Consider the following 19,063-nt stretch of genomic DNA (forward strand, 5'->3'; position numbering starts at 1 on the left):
ATTAGTGGGGAGGTAAACTGAGACACAGAAGGACACATATTTTCCTCCAAGGTCGTACAGTAAATGTACTGCAGAGCAGAAACAGAAATCAGTGCTTCTCATTTCCAGCCCAGGCTTTGACCATAATTACAAGTGAGAGATGAAATTTGGCCTCCATTCTAGAGGGTGGGCAAGTTCAGGACCCTGAATCTATTCTTGGCTTTTGCTTCCTGCTTCAACGTGTGACTTTGGATAGGTCAAATTTTGATGTCTGTTCATTTGGAGTGACTGGCCATGCTTAGGTTCCCCATAAATGCAAGATGTACCCATTAGTAACGGGTTAGGCAGTTTGTATGCAAATATAAACATTTTGTGCACAGGGGGTCTCGTTTTCATGCTGTCATCGTCTGGTGACATCTAGTTCTTTGTCTGCTGCACCCCACCAGAGAGCAGTAGCAGCAACGTCCCCCACTCAGCAGATATCCTGATGACAGAGATGAGTTCAGGCAAACCGAGGAAACCTCAAGAACACAAATCCCCTTTATCCTCTCACCATGCACCAAGAAACACGTACACTAACGCAAGGAACAACCTTCTCATCCCTGCCCAGCTGACCTGCCTCAAACCACCTCCATCCCTGTGAGAGGCAGCATACCTCAAAGGGTCCTTCTTGGCCAGGGATCATTCTGCTGTTACCAAGAACTGCTTAGGTAAAAATGCCAATGTTAGAAAACAGCAACTCATTCAAACTAAACTGTTTCAATGAAATTGCTGTTAAAAATGGAGCTTACAGTTTAACAACAACAAAAAACCCAACAAACGAAAAACCTCCCCTCAAAAACCCCAAACAAACAAACAACAAAAGCAAGAAAAACCAGGGAGAGGTGCTGATGCTCAGGCTGCCTCCTGCAGCACCGCCTGTTCAGAGTCCTGCTCTCCCTGGCTTGGAGCAGCGCTCAGATGCACCACCCACACTGCCTCTCCTTGGGGTTTTACACAAGAGAGTTTGAAAAAGTTTCAGATACAGACAACATGCACCAAATCCTGAGCTCTACTTTTTTTTTTTTTTTTTAGTTTTTGCAAGACAGACCTTGTGTTTTCTGGCCAGATGGTAGGTCAGCTCAGCTGCTCTGCGTCAGGCAGCACAGTGATCGTCAGACACCCAGCAGCGCTGCGGGGGGACAGGTTTATCTGCACACACCTTTCTGCGATACTTGCTCCAATTGCTCATTAGGTCACATACACGTCCTTGGAAGATAATAGTCAATATCAACTCCTGTTTCACAGGAAGCTAACCTCATCCTTACAGCAAGGATAAGGTGAAATTTGAAGACATGGCTCCTCTTGCCCGCCAGTTCTGGGGACACTGATTTTCCGAGCTGCCTGCTGTATTTTTACAGTAAACTCCAGTTAAATGAATTGACTTTGGAGTGGAAATCTTGGCCCTGACAAATTCAGTTGTAATTTTGCCTTTGAACTCCCCTAGAGCTGGGACTTCACTGATAGTACAACATCCCCATTAAACCTGCCCAAAGCCACCCAGTGAATGGATAAATAAGGGCCACCATTATTATCTGTTTGGGTATTCTGCATAGCACAGACCAAGAGATAGTCCTGAATCAATTTCTATGAAAGCTGGAGCAGAAAAGCATTCAATCTTGATTTTAACATTTCTAGTATTAGTTAGTTCACCATAGTCCTCAGTATCAGATACTGTTCCCATGGCTAATTACCTTCACAGTTAAACTTCAATTTCTTTCTGGTCAGAATGTGCCCACCTTTCATTTCCAGCTACTGGATCTGGCTGTATATTGAAGAGCTGTTCTCCATCTAGATACCAGATGGATCAAATCACTGTTTGATAAACTGAATTAATCACATTCCTGGAGTCTCTCATTATAAGTCATGTTTTCCAGTCATTCCCATCCTATTCTCTGACTTTTCTCTGATATTCTCCCCACCCCTCAATATCTTTTTTTGATTACAGGTATGAGAAACTGCCTCAGGTATTTTACAAGAGATCACACTAGTGCTAATTCCAGAGAAAATGTGATCACCTTGCTACTTTTCCAAATTTCTGTGTCTGCCCTCCCACAGGCAGCACTTGCCTGTAGTCAGTTACCAGCAAGGAGCTCCCCAGGCTGAATCTTCCCTGCCAGGGAAGCAGCTGCACCCCTATTGCACCCATAAGTGCAGACCCAACGGATGGGAACAGGCGTGCTCAGACTAAATCCTGAGAGCTCTGGTTCAGCTGACTGGTCAGTGGCTCTGCACCTTTTCAGACTTGCTGCTTCTCAGAAATAGCCCACCCCCTCAATTCTCTGTACCCAAATACCTGCTTTTACAAGTAACGCTTTACGTACCACTTGCTTGTGCAAATTCACCAAACAACTTGATGTCTCTCAAATGATCTGTCCTCATCTTCTTTACCATTTTTTCCAGTCACTTGTCACTGAGTAGCAAACAGCCACAACCTCAGACAGACCCCACTAAAAAGCCCCAAGAGCTGAACCCAGAGTCCTAAATTGCAGTTTGTTACTCCAGCAGCCACATCATGGTCCTACTTGCAATTCTGAAGAATGGACTCATAATTTCATAGATTAAGTTATTACTTTTCAAGACTGCCATAATAATGATACTTAACATTCCTGGAGCAATTTACATTTTCAAAGCACTGCAAAAATGTTAATTAACAGCATGCTTACACCAGCTTCAGGAACCAGTCACCTCAAAACTGCTGCTCTGCTGCTTCATTCATATCCACACTCATTCCAAAAAAGCATCAGAAATCATTTAACTCCCATGTTCCTGGTAATTTTTTATTCTACCAATTAGTTGAGCTTAATTTAAGGTTCAGTAACAAAGTGGAACTAAGAATATTAAAACAAGCCTTAAATTCATGTAATTCCTACTGTCTATTAGAAGACCAGAGAAAAACTTGTATTACAAAAGTCAGCCTTCACTGAATGTGTTGCACAGTTCTATGTTTTCCATGCAGTTTATAAATGCAAAGAAGCCTGACTTGTAACTGGATCCCAGCATTTCCAAAATTCACAGTATTTTCGCCTTGCACAACTCAGCTATAACAACCTTTGAAACTCACTGTAATGGTGCCTTATATTGGAAGACGCTGGCACAAATCCACAAAGGATCATCTATTTATAAGAAAGAAACATCCACAGGTACTGGCTGACACATTTTATGAGGTATATAACACTCCTGCTTTAGGGAATAAGCCAAATATTGGAGGTTGGGAAGGCGCTTTTCCTACAGAAGCACTGATCTGCTGCTGCTTTGTGAGAGGTCCCTGTGAAGCATTGGCCCTTAGACACTGTCAGAGAAATAATGGACAAACCCCACCATAAATCTCAGCTAGTGTGATAGTTTCCATTAGTTGGCACTTGCCAGGCTCATAGCTGGATCTGAACTTCGTAAACCCTTCAAAGTATTTGGATCCAAATGTTTCTACATTCCTCAGCCTCTCTGGAAGTTGGCAGAGCTAAACAGGCACTTTAAGAAGTGCTGGCGCAAGAGTTGAAAATGAAATCACAAAAAACCATCCCCTGCCATAGATCTGGATACACAACATCCAGAAAAAACATTGCCAGTGACTCTTGAAGCCTAATTTCATCCATCACACAGCAATGCACAACAGAAAGCAGCTTATACAGTGCCCTGCTGAGCATCATCTGTTTAGTGTGTATATTCCTTTTTTTTTAAATGTGTGAAAAATGAAAAACTATTTAAGTCCAAATGCTGAATTTGCAGACTCCAGCCTTATGCCAGACAAGATGTTGATCTTTAAGCTTGTCAACCTGTAAGACTTTTATATTTAAAGAAAATGGCTTGCTTGCGTTACAGCATTCAGGTGAGATGAAGTCCATCTGGAACGGGTACAGAGCAGGGTCAGCAGGATCGGCCGATGAACGGAGCTGTGTGTGACAAAGACTAAAGCAGCTTGGCCCATTTAAACCTAGCAAAACCAAATGCAAGAGGGAATATGATCATCCTTGAGGTATTTATAGGACAGCATTGGAGCCCAGTGCAGATAAATATGGCCAAGAATACACATAACCTAGAAATCAGAAAAGTTTGATCAGCACAGGGAGGCTCTGAAACAGTTTCGCAGCAGAAATACAGCTTTTAAGAGGGCACTTGAAGTTCATGAATGTGGTGTACAACGTGGTGTTCAGCAATGGGAGGAAGTCAGGCCAGCTGGCTTGGGAGGTCTCTGCCCCTCCTTGTCTGCTATAATGGCAGGTTGCCAAGGCAGAGGAGGATTTTAATCAGTCCCCTCTCTCCAAATACGCTTCAGTTTCCCACCTATGGGCCAGCTGCCGTCTAAATATTTTCTCTCTGTTTTGAAACCACAAATACCTTGAGGGAAAATTCACATTGATGTTTCTCTCGAGATAATAACAGCTGCTCTCTATTAGAGTTTCTTACAGATTTACTGTTGCTAAATGCCCACTCAGCTCAGTGAAGATTTGACAGGAAAAAGAACAAACTAGGAACTCAGGAATATGATTAATGGAGGGCTAGAGCCAAAACACCCAGGTTTCAAGAAAGAACCAGCACTGGGGCTTGCATGCATGCACGTAGGAGTAAACTTTACTTATGTAAAAGCTCAGCTGTCCTCAATCCTGTGCAGGAAAAAAAAAATGCCACTGCATCAGTTAGCAGTATTTGTAGGCTCTGAGCAAAATACAGGCAGCCAGCAGCAAAGCAGCCACAGCTAAGGAAGTCATCTGCAGCAAGAAGAGCCGCACCGGCCTTTTGGTGCATGAATGAAGTAAAGACCCAGCTCTGATACTGTCCTTGCCCATGGAGCACTTCACCTCTAACTCAGGTCAGATGCTAAAGCACCACTTTGGTTTGGCAAGAACTCCCCAGGAGAGGATACCAGCTGCATGGTACGTGAGAGAGGTCTGGGCACACAGATTTTCTACTTAAGTGCTTACGAGATGAGGGATCTTCTGCTTGGAGACACACTTTCATATTATGTTTATTCTCTGTGCTTCCTCAGGAAACAATTCCAAACACCTGGATCTCAAAATCCAAAATATCCATTGCAACTGATATTGCTGCACAACAGGCTGCATTTGTGCAGAATATTTAAACCAGCCAACAGCTCTATCATGATTCTCCTTAAGAGAAGCCAGACTGGGACACAACAAGGTTAACTGGGGACAGAGTGAACTAAGAGAGACGTTTATTTGACCACTGACATACCCTGTGGCACTTGTGCTGAGAAACTAAAGTATTGCCTATTAAGCCCAGAGAGAAATTTCTCTGAAAAATATCAGGGCAACATTATCCAACTACTTTCTTTATAACTAGCAACTTGCTGATGCTCCTTGCCACCACAGAGTCCGCCCCACTTTTTCAGACAAGTCACAGTATAGACAGAAAACTGACTTTTCTCTGTGACATTTACGATGACCTAAAGAGAGCGTGCTTGACCCCAGGCAGTCTAACTTATTCATAAGATAGTCTCATACCACGTATCACAGCTATAATTTATTTACAAAGCATACTTGATCTAACATGTTTCCAAAATACATTCCACTTAGCTCTGAAACGTCTGTTCATTGGAAATCGATAAATATAATTGCCCTGTACACACCTATGGAAATCCTGTTATTACACTCATTGAGAGATTTTCAGTTTTATATTAACACCTGCACCATGGCCTAAGGAGGAAAAGAGAAGCAACCATGGGCAGGACAGGCCTGTTGGGTAAGTACCACCAGCACCTGGTTTCTCCCACTTGAGGGACATGATGTTTTTCCTCAGTAGGAGACTTGGGATGAGCTCACAACATGGATGGCTGGGACAGATGGGCTGGGCCATGCACTGAAATGCTGCAGATGCACTACTGGCTCAGAACAGTCCTCAACTGGGCCAATGGTCTAAAAACTATTTTAATATTACTTTTACAAAACCAGTCTTTATACTATTGGCTTCACTAACCCTTTGCTTTTCTCCATTGTCCTGTGTATATACCATAGTTTTTTATACTCCAGGAACAAGTAGGTCAGAGAAGATGGATATACAATGAGGAAAAAAATCTGATTTTACATCACCCCTGGGTAAATCCTCCATTAAACCAGTGAGATTGCCTAGGACATGCACCATGATGACTCAAAGGCAGTATCTGACCCTGACAAGCCTCTGTGGGCACAGTAAGGGTGCCTGTCTGCCTCTCCCCCTTCCTCATCCTCAGGCTCACCAACAGCACTGGTGCTTGCTGCTCCCTGCACTGTCCGACAGAAAAGGATTGCCCTGTGAGCAGTCCCCAACAGCTAACTGCACAACCTCTGGTGATTACGGGCTTTTGGGAAACAGAGCTTGAGAAACTCTAAAATGCTTTTGTGGATCTCATGGGCTTGTAAAAGGGGTAACATAGAGGCTATGCAATAATTAAACAGGAAAATAGATGCCTTCTAGCATCCTGCCGGAGAGCTAGAGCCACCAGAGTTTCGGAAAAATTTTCCACCAATTTCTCCTTTTACATCTTGAAACACAAATGTCTCATTGGCTGCATCAGGAATGGTCTCTTGCTTCTCCTCCTCCCACCCAACTTTTCCAAACTGCCCTAGCCTCCAGCAGCCACCCCAAACGAAAGGCACCAGGCTCCAGGGTGAAAGCTGTGCTCACTAGCACTGAAAATGTAGAATTGCTCAGCGCTGGCTGACCTTCACCCAAGTACAGTCAGTAAAGAAGCAATAGCAAGTATATTCGGAAACCCCTGGCAGATATTTGCAAGAGCGATGGCAAAAACTTCCACAGAGTCCATCACCATCAGGATCTGAGCAGGTGATCCTGAGCACAGAGGGAAAACCCTGAAGCTAAGAATGTGTGCCCTCTGCTCTGCCAACACGGTCTAGAAGCGTCAGGTGTGACATTTGGGAGGATTATCGGGGCTCAAAACTACCATCAGATTATGAGTGGGTCACCACAAACCTGCACCACACTTGTACCAGTAGCATCTGTGGAAAGATGCTTTTGCCAGGATCAAACATACATTCAGAGGTGGTGTGGGGAAGGGGGCAAGGTCTCTGAAGGTTGGTGCCTACTTCCACCAAATCTATGGCATGGCTGAGAGCCCTGGGAAAATAATTACTCAACTCCCTTGTTTTCATGAAGTTGAGGATAAACACCATGGCAATGAGGCCTGTCCAGACCACAGAGAGAACACAGCTGAACTTGGGGGAAAGCAGTGCATACCAAGCTCCTTTTTTACCATGTCATTAGGAGGCTGGCTCTGCAACGCACAGAGCGTCTAGCAATCAGTATGAGATGGGATGACAGGTAGGAGAGCAGCAGCTGATATCAGACAGATTTAAGCACATAGAGATCTTTCAGTCCAGAGCCAATCACACCTACAGCAAAGGATATTTAGCCAACTTCAGTTGCTTTCACACCTCCTCCTAGATGGGCTCATGGTGCTGGCCTGATGGAGAAGAAAGCAGGAGGCACAAGGCCGTTTCATCCTCGACTGGCCACAGAGCATGTCAGGAACAAGTCATTCATTTGGTTTGGAGCCCTTCTGGCTCTTGCCACAAGCTGAGCTTTCTCCAGAGTCACCCAAAATCAGGAACCACTACTGAACAAACTGGTCAGAAATTGTCCATCCCAATTGAATTATGGCTTCACCCATCAAGGACAGGACCAAGGAACCCAAACATCACCAAAGCCACTCTGAATCACCAAGGCTCAGGGCAGCAAATAACTATTATATTTAACATATCACAGTGCCTTGGCTTGGCCTCACGTGGGGTCAGCCAGAGACTTTTATCTTGTAGTTGTCCCTGTCCTTCTCAAGAAACAAAATTCTTTAAAATGATTAATTGTCCTCAGCGGTAATTAATTATCCCCAAGTAGTGAACTGAAATGACAGACTGATATTTCCACTTCAGTCCTCAGGGGAAAATCAGCTTGCCTTGCTATGCTCTCTAAACCTGACATAAAGTTAAAAATAGGAAGTTTAATATGCAATCTGTAGGACTTTTTCTGCCTGTAAGGCAATCCCAAGGGATGTCTCAGTTCAACTGCAAGCTCACAAAGTCCTGCTGTCCTAGAGAAGGCAGTGACATTTATTTCCTTCTTATGCAGCCCAGGCTCAGTGAAACATTAGCAAGAACCAAAGAACTTTGTCAATTAATACAGCTGAAGATAAGTTACAGCTAAAGCTTTTAAACATGCAAGTCACCAGTGAAGCCTGCTTAGAGCGATGTGCTAGAAACAGCATGAGGAAAACCAGAGATTTTAGCTTACAGCGACTGTCTGGGAGCAGATGTCATACCTACAGATGAGAGGTAACTGGGTGGGCAAGTAAAAACACATATTCATGTTTCTGCTAGTAATTAGCCTTGGTGGGTTGGAAGCTGTAACTTGGGGAACAAATCTGTTTTGTCTTAAAGGTGATTTTCCGGCTCAAGTTTCTATTCTTGAGATAGGTCCATATTTACCTTTCCCACACAGATCAAAAATCAAGACTACTGAACAAATATTTTGTTTAATTCATATCGGTTCTTCATTCAAAGTAAAAGTTGTTACAAGCTCATTTTATCAGCGTTTTTGTAAAAGGAATTCTGAAATTCCCTATTTTCCTCTGTTTTGTTAATAAAGCAATGTCTTGGAGTAAAAATGGGAAAATTCCCAAAGGATTAATCTAATTTCTCTCCCTGCTGAGCTGACAGTTCCCTAGCCCAATCCTAATGAGAAAACAAGTACTGATAGTGAACCAAGCCTTCACTCAGCATTCAACACCAATGTGCTGCAAAAGCCAGGCTGGTTGTCAGGTGTTCTTTAAAGTACTGGGAGTTTGTTTAGGGAAGATCTATTTTCAGAAAAGAGGAAAAAAGTGTCTTTTTCTAGATCATCTTAAGTAACAGCTTTGTCTTCTCGGTGTTTGTACAGCTATGTTAGAGAAACCCAACCACTGCCACAGGCAGGCTCCCCAGGCTGCAGATCAACGATACGAGCACCTCCGATGGAGGCCAGTTAGGTCTGGCAGGGTTTGTCACCTCTGTCATGACTTTTGGCTGGAGTTAACAAGCCCAGGAAGATCTGACCTGTCTGCCAGACCTCCTGCAGCACTGTGCTGGTTTAATAAGCCCTCCCACAACATGGAACAACAAGAAACACGGTGCAAAGACACCCAACTGAGGTTTGGAAACAGAAATCCCTCTACAAGCTGGTTATATATATAATTTTCTTTCCTATTATTCATAGTATCCTAAATTCCCTTTACTCTCAACCACAGCATAGCAATTCTTTAGGGCAATGATACAAATTGTTTCTGTAACTGTGTAAATTTATACCGGTAGTCATTTCAGGTAAAAAAAAAAAAAAAATCACCCCTGACTCCTTTAAGCAAAAGGGCTCACCAGGGGCACAGGCATGCACATATTTCTCCCACCCAGCTTTCCACAGCCCACTTCTAGCCATGGCAAGGGGGTTGCTGTAAGCTGTTTAACACTGATCTTCTCTGTGGTACCTGCAACAGCCCTGCTTTGTCAGAGTGAAGAAATATTGCCACACTTTTTCCTCCTGCCACAGGGCTCGGATATGCTTGCTTGAGAAAAGTGGCTGGCTCTCAGCACTGTCACACATCCCCTGCACAGTCTAGTTAAAAGCTTGACTACACCGCCAAGCACAGGCTCCGCACAGGCTGGGCTTAAGCCACAGCATGCAGTTTGCAATGTTTATTTCCCTGGGAGGATGGGACCCCAGCCCAGCGATGGCACCCTGTGTGAGAGCATCCAACAACATGCTGTCCCATATGCCATTTCCAATGGCTGGGCTGGAGCCGCTCCAATGCCACGGCAGAGCTGCCTGCCCATGTCCAGCCCGACACGTGCCTTGGTAACGCTGCAAGCGCAGACACACGATTATGCAATGGCAAAACCAACCACGATGGAGCTGCTGCATAGCAGGGACCCCCATGGCACACCCAGTGCACCCCCCTCCCTTTCTCCTCACCCTGCTCAGCTTCCAGCCCCGCAGCCCTAGCACCCAGGTGTGTTTCCCCAGGTGCACTGGCAAGGAAGCCTCCAAGGCCAGCGTGGCTGCAGCCTCTCTGAGCAGAAGGTGACCCCTCTTGCACACGTGAATCAGCCCTACTCTCTATCATGTGCTGCCCCGTCCTCTGCATTAACCCCTTTCTGCAAACATGAGGTTACAGACTTTACCTGTGCTTTCAGGTTGTTTTTTTTTTCCTGTCCCCTAAAATGGATGCAGCACTAGGATGCACAAGCCTTCTGGTGAAGTTTACAGGCTGCCTATTACATGATAAATTAATTGTCTGTGCATCCCCCAACCTCATTTCAGTTCAAAATAGCACTATGCTTGCTAGCAAACTTTGTTGGCTTTCTTTAAACTGATTAATCAAGTTGATGTGTAACAAAACTTTTGTGCCCACAGGCGAGAAGTAAGTCTTTTACTAATCAGAAAGCATACAACCCCCCAAACTTTTACATGTGCCTTTCCAGGAGCATTATACTTTTACTACCAAAACCCTTGCAAGTGACAAATAAGGTTTTTGTTTCAGTTACGCCTTAAGGCAGAAAACATAAGAGCAAAAGAGAGGAAAAAAAGCAATCTGGCAAAAGAAAGTGTCATTTGTTATGCTTAAATAGCTCTGCTTGTGGTATGAACACCAGGCTACTGCAAAAGCTGTGTGGTAGTGCAAGTGGCGCTTTGCTCTTCTACCCAAATGATTTAAGCTACACAGCACACATGCAAATAAATATGCAGGGACATGTTTTAGTAGGTAGCATCCTGTAGCAGAGGCAGCAAGATCTGTATTGCAGTTATAGACACTCAGCACCTTGACCACATTCATCCTGGAAGCCTCAAAGAAATTCCAGCCCAGGCTTCAAACCCACTGAGCCCTGAGAGCCCCAAAGTCCCTGCACCTGGTGCTGGAGGCACCTTGCATTCACAGCCTTTTGCAGGGAGATTTGCAACAAACCCCTTGCACAGCTCATATCAGTGGCTACTTTAGAAAACCTGGCTGGAAGACACTCATTGCAGGTCCCTGCCCACACAACTGCTGGAGCTCAGCAGAATTAAATCCTTGAACCAGCCAGAAGCTGCTGTTGTCCCTCATAAGCACAGCAGCAGCACTGCATCATTTACTACATAGCTCCTGCAGCCGCTGCCAAATATGGCACTTTGGGGGCATTTATTTTAAGTGTCATTGTTTTCTGTGCATTAACATATGCTCCAGTCAAACCCTTTACTCATCATTGCCAGATATGATGAGCCTTGTTACAGCCCAAATTAAAGAGACTTGAAAGCACTGCCTTAATTTATAACCAGGAGAAGGAAAACAGATTTTAATAAATTTAAGGAACTTAAAAACAGTCAAAATCCCTTTTCTGATAAGCGTCGCTGACATGGCTTTTAGCTCTCTAAGAAACACGGACTCCCTTAGGGGAATGAGCCAAGCAGCTGAGATGGGACACGGACAGCCCCCTACTGCTGCTCTCCCAGGAAGGGACATGAGGTCCCCTTGGGTTCACAGGTCATCCTCACCATTCCTCAGGTCTGCAAGGGAAAGCTTTATCAAGCCTGCTTTTCTTGGTAGGAGATAAGCTTGCTGATCTTTGTATAGTAGTAAATCCTCAACAGAGGTGATACAATTTTAAATTTTTAAATAGCTATGACTAGCTTGAAGCATCAAAACTTCCAGACAACCGAGGTTATTTTATCAGCTGGACTAAAATTGCTAGAGGCAACTGAGGCACAGGACACCCGCCCTTTCCCAGAGCTGCCTTTTTTAACACAACACTTAAGTTCAACAACATGAAGTCTTTTTGCAGAAATCAGAATTGCGGGATCCAAGTGCCTCGCCTCAGATCAGCAGGCAAAGTTCACTGAGGGCCCTGGGAACCATCACCTGAAGATACAGGACCAAGTTCAGCACAAAATTACATTTGTGTATACACAAAAAGCCCCACGAACCACGACAGTTAATGTCATCCTAAAAAAGAAAATCTAGTTAATAGTACGTTAAGAAGTTAAATTCCATTATTAATGAAAATGTTTCCAGCAGAGCGATTACGCAGCACGCTTAAAGGAAGTTGCCAGGAGATAGAGCATTAGCAGGAGCAGAGCTGGAGATACGATGTTTGTATACGGACTGGCTAAATCACTGCCATCCTGCACCTACCGTAACCTCCCCAGGTAGAAAATATGATTGCAAACATTACTTGTGTAGCTAATTACTGATCTACAGCAGCAGGCTAATAAAAGGCCATATGTAGGGGAAAGAGACATTTGGTGCTTACCGAATTAAAATTCTCCGCTCTGGGGGGACATAGGATAAACAAACCAACTCCACATAGAAGTCTAAGTGCTGAGAAAGAAAAATTCCACAGTGGAGGCTGAAAAACAATTCTGGGTAGTAATTAACATCCATGAGTCAAAGCCTGCCTGACAGTGTGACCAGGGAGAGATGAAGCAGCCTCCCCGAGGTAAATCAGAGCACTGCGCACCAGCTCTTATCCCTGGCTCTCTGCTACCTGCAGGCTCATGCAGTTTGCTAAAGAGCAGCTAGAATAACATGGACATTGAATTCCTGAACAATTCTTTATTCAATATTCTTCTTTCAGGGACAAAAGGGAGACTGGACATACCTAGTTGGACCTTTAGACACTACTTCATGAGTTCATTTCACAATGAAATGTTTTCAGAATTATCACCTTACTTCAGCAGGAACGAATACTTCCCACTGGTGCCACTACATGTGTTGCCCCTTCTCTACAATCTTGCTTGGGTGTCCAGACAAAACCGAAGTCTCCATCATTACTGCTAAAAGCACAAGTTCCCACTGTCAGACTAGAAGAAAGCACCTCACTTTTTCACATGGCACAAGAGCATGCAGAGAAATATCTGGCATTAAGTAGTTGTACCAAAACCACTCTTACTAAGAGAGATGTAGTAAAAGCTGGCCTTGCAGTTGTTTGATTTTCACACTAATGAACAAATTAAAATTCATTTCTATCATCTTTATCATTCATAGTGGCAGGCAGCTGAGGAAGCACTTGAGTTTTCCATGCATCAGCTTATAGGCATGTATGCAGTTTTTACGGCTGTTATGTCTCCTACAGTTACTTGTGATCCAGACCAGCTTCATGTTTTCCTCCCTCAATGTGAAGAGCCTAGCTTCAAAGAGTTTTTGCCAAGCAGGTTGTGAACAAAATTGCAATAGCCACAGTAAATTAATTGGCAGAGACAGAGAAGCTCCTTGGGGTGCTACAAAACAATGAAAAGACTACAAAACTTCCTAGAGAATGAGAAAGATGTACCTGCGCATACATGACCAGGTATTCCTTGGCCTTGTATCCTATAAGGGTGGCTGTGAAAGCTGCAGTCCTGCAGGTTTTCAGATTGACTTTAGCGCAAGTGCAAATGAAAAGATGAGATGTGCATGGAGAAACCTGCCAGTCAGAAGGACAGCCGCCGCCACCCTGCTTTGGATCGTGACTCCCATTGCGCAGCAGGCCTTGTGGTCAGCTGGCACTCGCTTTGCTGAAGGCAAACGCTGGTCTCTTACCCGGCAATGTTTCCCTGCAGCAGCAACAGCAGCAGGAAGGCAGGACCGGGGGGTTTCAGGTCTCTGCTTCTTTCAAGATGACCCCTGAAACGCTGAGCTCGTGATGTTATTAGCATCAGTAAGCAAGGAAGCCAGCCAAGAACAAAACGTGTTTTATCTTTCCATCAGTAATTGAAGTGGGCTAGCATTCAACAGCACATTGTGCCAGTATTTCTTCGAACGCCAAAGGGGTACGCATCTTTCAAACTCAGCCTGCAGAGTGAACCGGCTGAATGCTGCAGCGTTAAAGTTTTCCAAGCACTGCTCAAGATAGTAATGACTTATTGGCTCTACATTACATGCACAGACAAAAAGTTTTCCCGCTCTGGCCCAATTTTCACCATTGAGATGATCACAACAGGCTACTCAAGTCAAATTCAAACAGACTGAGGAAAAGCCTGAGCCTGCCCAAGTCTCTCTGCGATGGTTTAACCCAGATGAACGGTGAATGCATCTGGACAGTCCAATACATGCAGTGTTTGCAATCCAGAGATACAAAAGCACAAGTTCCCTGCTGCAGAAAGACACACGGCTCTTCAGATCAAGACATCCAAAAAGGAAACAAGCAGGCTTCATATAAATAGATGACATTAGGATTTTTGGTTTCTCTTCAGACTTACAGACTGGCACAGTGTGCAGAAAGAACTCCTGTAGGTATGTGGGTGCACCAGTGAGACCATCACCATCTTTCACAAATAGATTGATCAGGACAGTACTTCTGCCAAGCAATTCAGTGCAGATCCCAACCCCACCTGTGCTCCTTGCCCATATTGACTCCCTGGGCAGCTGTGCAAGTGAGGAGGGAACATCCTCAGGGTCTGCAACTAGTTTATCTCCCATACTTGTAAAGCCTTCAACTGATTGGCAGCCTGTAAATACAGCTCTCCAACAACTGGCACTACTTCTACTGGCAATGCACTCCTTGCAAAAGCCCTTAACATGTTTGCTGGCCTAGAGCAAAGCAGATCCCGAGCAGCACTCCAGCACCTGAAATGGGAGATATTCCCACCACAGCCATCAAGGACACAGATGTCCTCTGCCTGGCAGCTTGCATCAGCCTAAGCAGAGGGGCAGTATTTTGCATACACATCAAAGGAGAAACAGGGGAGCCCTTAGCAGGTTACATGCTCTAAGTCATCTGTCAAGGCAGCCCCCAGGCACTGCAAGCTTCAGCCATGGTGAGCCTTAAACACAGATCAGAAGTGCTGGTGTTTAGAGGCTACAGTCCATATATCATGCACTAAACAATGGCTAGTAGCATTTGTCTTAACAGAACTGGCATCTCATGTTGTAAGAGCAAAAGAGCCGGGTAATACAAGTCTTTCTGAGTACCCGAAGTCTGCAATAAAGGTCCATGTTTATGAATCCAAGACCCTGAAAAAATTATTAAACATAGCGTAATTGTCCTGTCCGTTCCTGAAGAAAAACAAAGCGACATTCATTTCTGCAAAAACAACTGCAAGCTGTACATTTGGGAGGGTTATTTTGTTTAGAAAGGTTGTTTTTAGCTTTCTTTGGACTTCCCAGCTATAGTAAATTTTTCTTTAATTAGTTTAGCCTAACCAGCAAAGAGCAGAAGTTGAGCAACAAGGGTCTGCACGTACAAGCATTTGAAACCGCTGGCTGGCTAATAGAGTCTAAATAGACACTGCAATCTGCCTGTCAGACTTATTAGAGGGTAGTATTGTGTTCTGTATATTACATTACTATTATTGTATTTTCCAGGAGAATGAGTTATCCACTTGTAATGATTTCATATGGGTAAATGAGGCTACTAGGTTCGCTTCATTAGCATCTTTTCTGCAGCATTTAAATTAGAGTTTGTCCTGGACCATATGAAGAACCAAGTGTTTACTCAAGTGTTTTACCAGCCTGCCAACACAAGCACCTCTGCCTCCCGCAGTTCCTGTCTCTGCTGGGGCTTGTGGAAGCTACAGAGAAACAGGGGGGTGTAATACAGACCTGAGAACTGAGCAGCTCCTGACAGAGATGGGATTCAATCCCATGGGATTCAATCCCCCACGTAGTGCTACCTCCTGACTGCATGTGATAAGGGACCTCTACCCAGGACAGTGATGTTTTCCACATGTTCATCTCTTCAGTAAGAAACACCCTTTGAAGTAGATCAAAGCAAATACCAAGTATTTTTTGGGTGCAGGTAGCTGGACAAACTGCCCTGTGAGCACTTCTGGGCCTTCCCACGCAAGCCGTGTGCCCGAGCTCATTTCTGCGCTCAGGGACGCAGGCAAGGGGCCGGCAGAGCTCCTGCTGCTCATGCCCAGGGCCCATTTCAGACAAGCCAGGGAGACAGTGCAGGACTGTGGGGAATCCTCCCAGGCACTTCAGAGCATAGTACTGTGGTGCTCAGGACTGACATTGCCTTTCTATCGTCCTGAACCAGCAGCCTTCCACAGCTGATGTACAGTCCCTGCGCCAGCACCTCTGCCTCGCTCCAGCAGCAAAGCTTGGGCATTTCCACAGCTCCAAAACCCTGCAGAGCCAACAGCACAAGGCAAGATGCAGGCAGGACAGGGCTGTGTGCTTTGTAAATGGATCAGATGCACTGAAATAGTGCAGGCAAAGTCAGAGCAAATAGGGGGGCGAAGAAAAATGTTTGTATCTCCTCTAATGGCTTGGCTGGCAGTAGCTGAGAGGGGGCATCCTTCTGTTCAGGCTTTGTCCCCAACTCCAAGACTCTCTCCATGTTGAGCCATTCACACTTGTATGAAGAATAAGCAACACTGAAGTCAATTATAAGACTGGGTAGGGAGAAGGGTCATATGTTGTGACAGGATATGACATGATGCAAAACCACATCTTTGTGAGATCCAACAGGCTGCTGGTAGGAACAGGAACATGGGCATATGGTAAAATCCAGCTCCTGGAATGACTGATCAGACAAAACTCATTTTAAAGGATATTTTAAATTCACTGCTTTAACTCCCTTCTGCTCTATTAGTGAGGTGGGTAGTTGGGTATATCACTGGATTAGAAAATGGAAATCCTTTCACATACAGAGCATGCAAAATAGTGCTATTCATGACTGAGTAAGCCCCTTTTATGATGTCTTTTTAAAAGGTAATATGTGTTAGGGCAAGTAGCTGGTGTATTCCCAAGGAAAGTTTATTTCACCAGCATTCACCATGTCATCAGCTAATTATAGCAGCACTGCAGCTACCTGTGGTGTAGTGGCAATTGTATCTGGTGTGCGCAAAGGAGCAATAGCCCTATAACTGCTTTTCGCTACCACTTCACAGGAAAGCTTCTCAAAGACCACTGCAGTTATTTGCACCTACACCTTCACAACTCCACAATTTATCAGTCATTTCACAGTCATGGAAATCCAGGCAGATGTGAAGTGAGGCAGGCATGAAGGACTCCAGAGAACTCCCCTTATTCAGAAAGGGGTTTCACTTGGATAGACCATGCAGTAAACTCTCAAACTCTACTACCCTTGAACAGAGAGCTGGGCTGCAAACTGCACAGGAAAATCAGTTCATCTTTAATTCTAAGAAATGTCTTAAGTAGCCAGAAGACCCCTATATTTAAAGGTTTGAGCTCTAGAAACAACTTTGGGGGCAGGGGAGGGAGGCTCTGTACAGCAGGTCCCCATATATCTAACGAGGCAAAGATTAAACATCTAATTTCCCAATCACGCTTTTGATCTGGTGAGCAGTGCTCTGGGTTAAAAGCACCCTCAAACATACAGAAGCAAAATAAAAACAGCTTAGCATGGGGAACAGCTCTTCAATTTTTCAGCAACAGTGAGGACAGGTGTCTCTTCTGTATCACCCTACTAGCTCAAGGATCCGCCTTCTCTAACAGATTTAGATCTTCTCCAAGAACACTTGGCTTTAGCTCCAAACTGAATCCTGAGTTTTCAGAAAATTACAGTACTGATTAGATTTATGAGACGATTAAGAGCCTTTCCAGGTCCAAAATTCAGGTAGTTATGCTGTAACAGGCTGTTCCACTACAAAATCCTAAAGGCAAAGCCAGTTTCAGGTCTAGTTTCCAAGAACAGCATGTACTCTGGAAACATGCTGCACGCTGCAAGGTCTGTCTGCAACAGCACCTTCAAGAAGTCACGCCTGCAGTCACATGCAATCAGCTGTTATGGGTCTGATGGACTTGACCTTTATAGCTCTTACACAGCCTTAATAACTGCAATATCTCTGGACTTCAATCTCTAAACATTATCTATGCAGTACCCAAAGCATAGCTTGGCCACAGCATACCAGCACCTGGAACAGTGACTTACTCATACAAACTGGACCATCTTACAGTCAGTGTTCCTGAATCGAGCAGATACAAGAATATGTGCCAAACTTAGCCCAGAGGGGGATGAGTTGAGAGCTCGATGACAACAAAGCACACACCTCCGAGGATAAAGCAGGCTTGGCGTCACGGGTGTCGTCACAGCATGCTGTGTCGCTCAGCCACAGCAAGGGCGTGCGCTCGCGCAGCACTGAAAGCCTGACTGCGATGCATCAGAGCAAGACAAGCTAGCTTCAAAGCACCGAGCTAGGGATGGACGACAGGTTAGCAAGGACTGAGTAAAATTCAACACATACTGCAAAAACACCCTTGAATAAACTGTGTAACCTTAACCAGACCTCTGCCCTGCTTGGGCTGGGCTGCTGCTGCCACCAGAGGCACCTCTGATAAAATAAACTGGGGCCTGACATCACGATGATGCAATGTAAACACATCCTGCAGACCTCAGCTATGCTAGATAACGGAAAACCCTCCTTTGGCAGCAAACAGCCCTGAAAAAGTAATTAGTTTTCCACGAGTTATTATGAATATGAGTAATTGTGTGTACAGTTATAACAGGAAAAGGAAAGGCAAAGCAGAGGAGGGATCTGTTTGCAGTTAGTAATTGTTCTTTGCCCTGACTTTGCTCAAGCAGCTACAATTATCAATCTGTAAATTTCAACATCAAAAGCAGAGATAACTAAATAGAGGCAAGGTCAGATGGAAAAAATAATCTAATTTTTTACATTACATTAATTTTTTCCAGCTGAGATATCTTTCTTTTTAAGCTGATACTAAGAGCATACATATTTTAAATAAGTCCCACTGGTCACATATGCCATCAGCAGAGTGCAGCATAGCAAAAAATAATTAAAGTAATTGTTTTTAAGGACTAATTATATTCACTTCAATTTTGCTAGGATAACAATTTGCACAGCTGAAAAGAAATCAGACATGAAACTCCGCACTGAATTCATTTCCCTACTATGAGTAATTCTTTGGATTCTTCTCTGTGAAGAGAGAAGCTCCAGTTTTAAGGGAGGTGAGCCCTAGATACCATTACCTGTGTGTGGATCAGAGAAAGGGGAAGAAAGCCCTATTGATGCTAAGTCTGCACATAGGGAAAAAGCTGAAAAACAGCCACAGACTCCAGGACCTACGTTCATCTACCGCGATGAGGGCAGGAGAATATTCTTAGCCCGAAGACAAAAATAAATT

The sequence above is a fragment of the Pelecanus crispus genome, chromosome 9, assembly GCF_030463565.1.
Source record: "Pelecanus crispus isolate bPelCri1 chromosome 9, bPelCri1.pri, whole genome shotgun sequence".
NCBI lineage: Eukaryota > Metazoa > Chordata > Aves > Pelecaniformes > Pelecanidae > Pelecanus > Pelecanus crispus.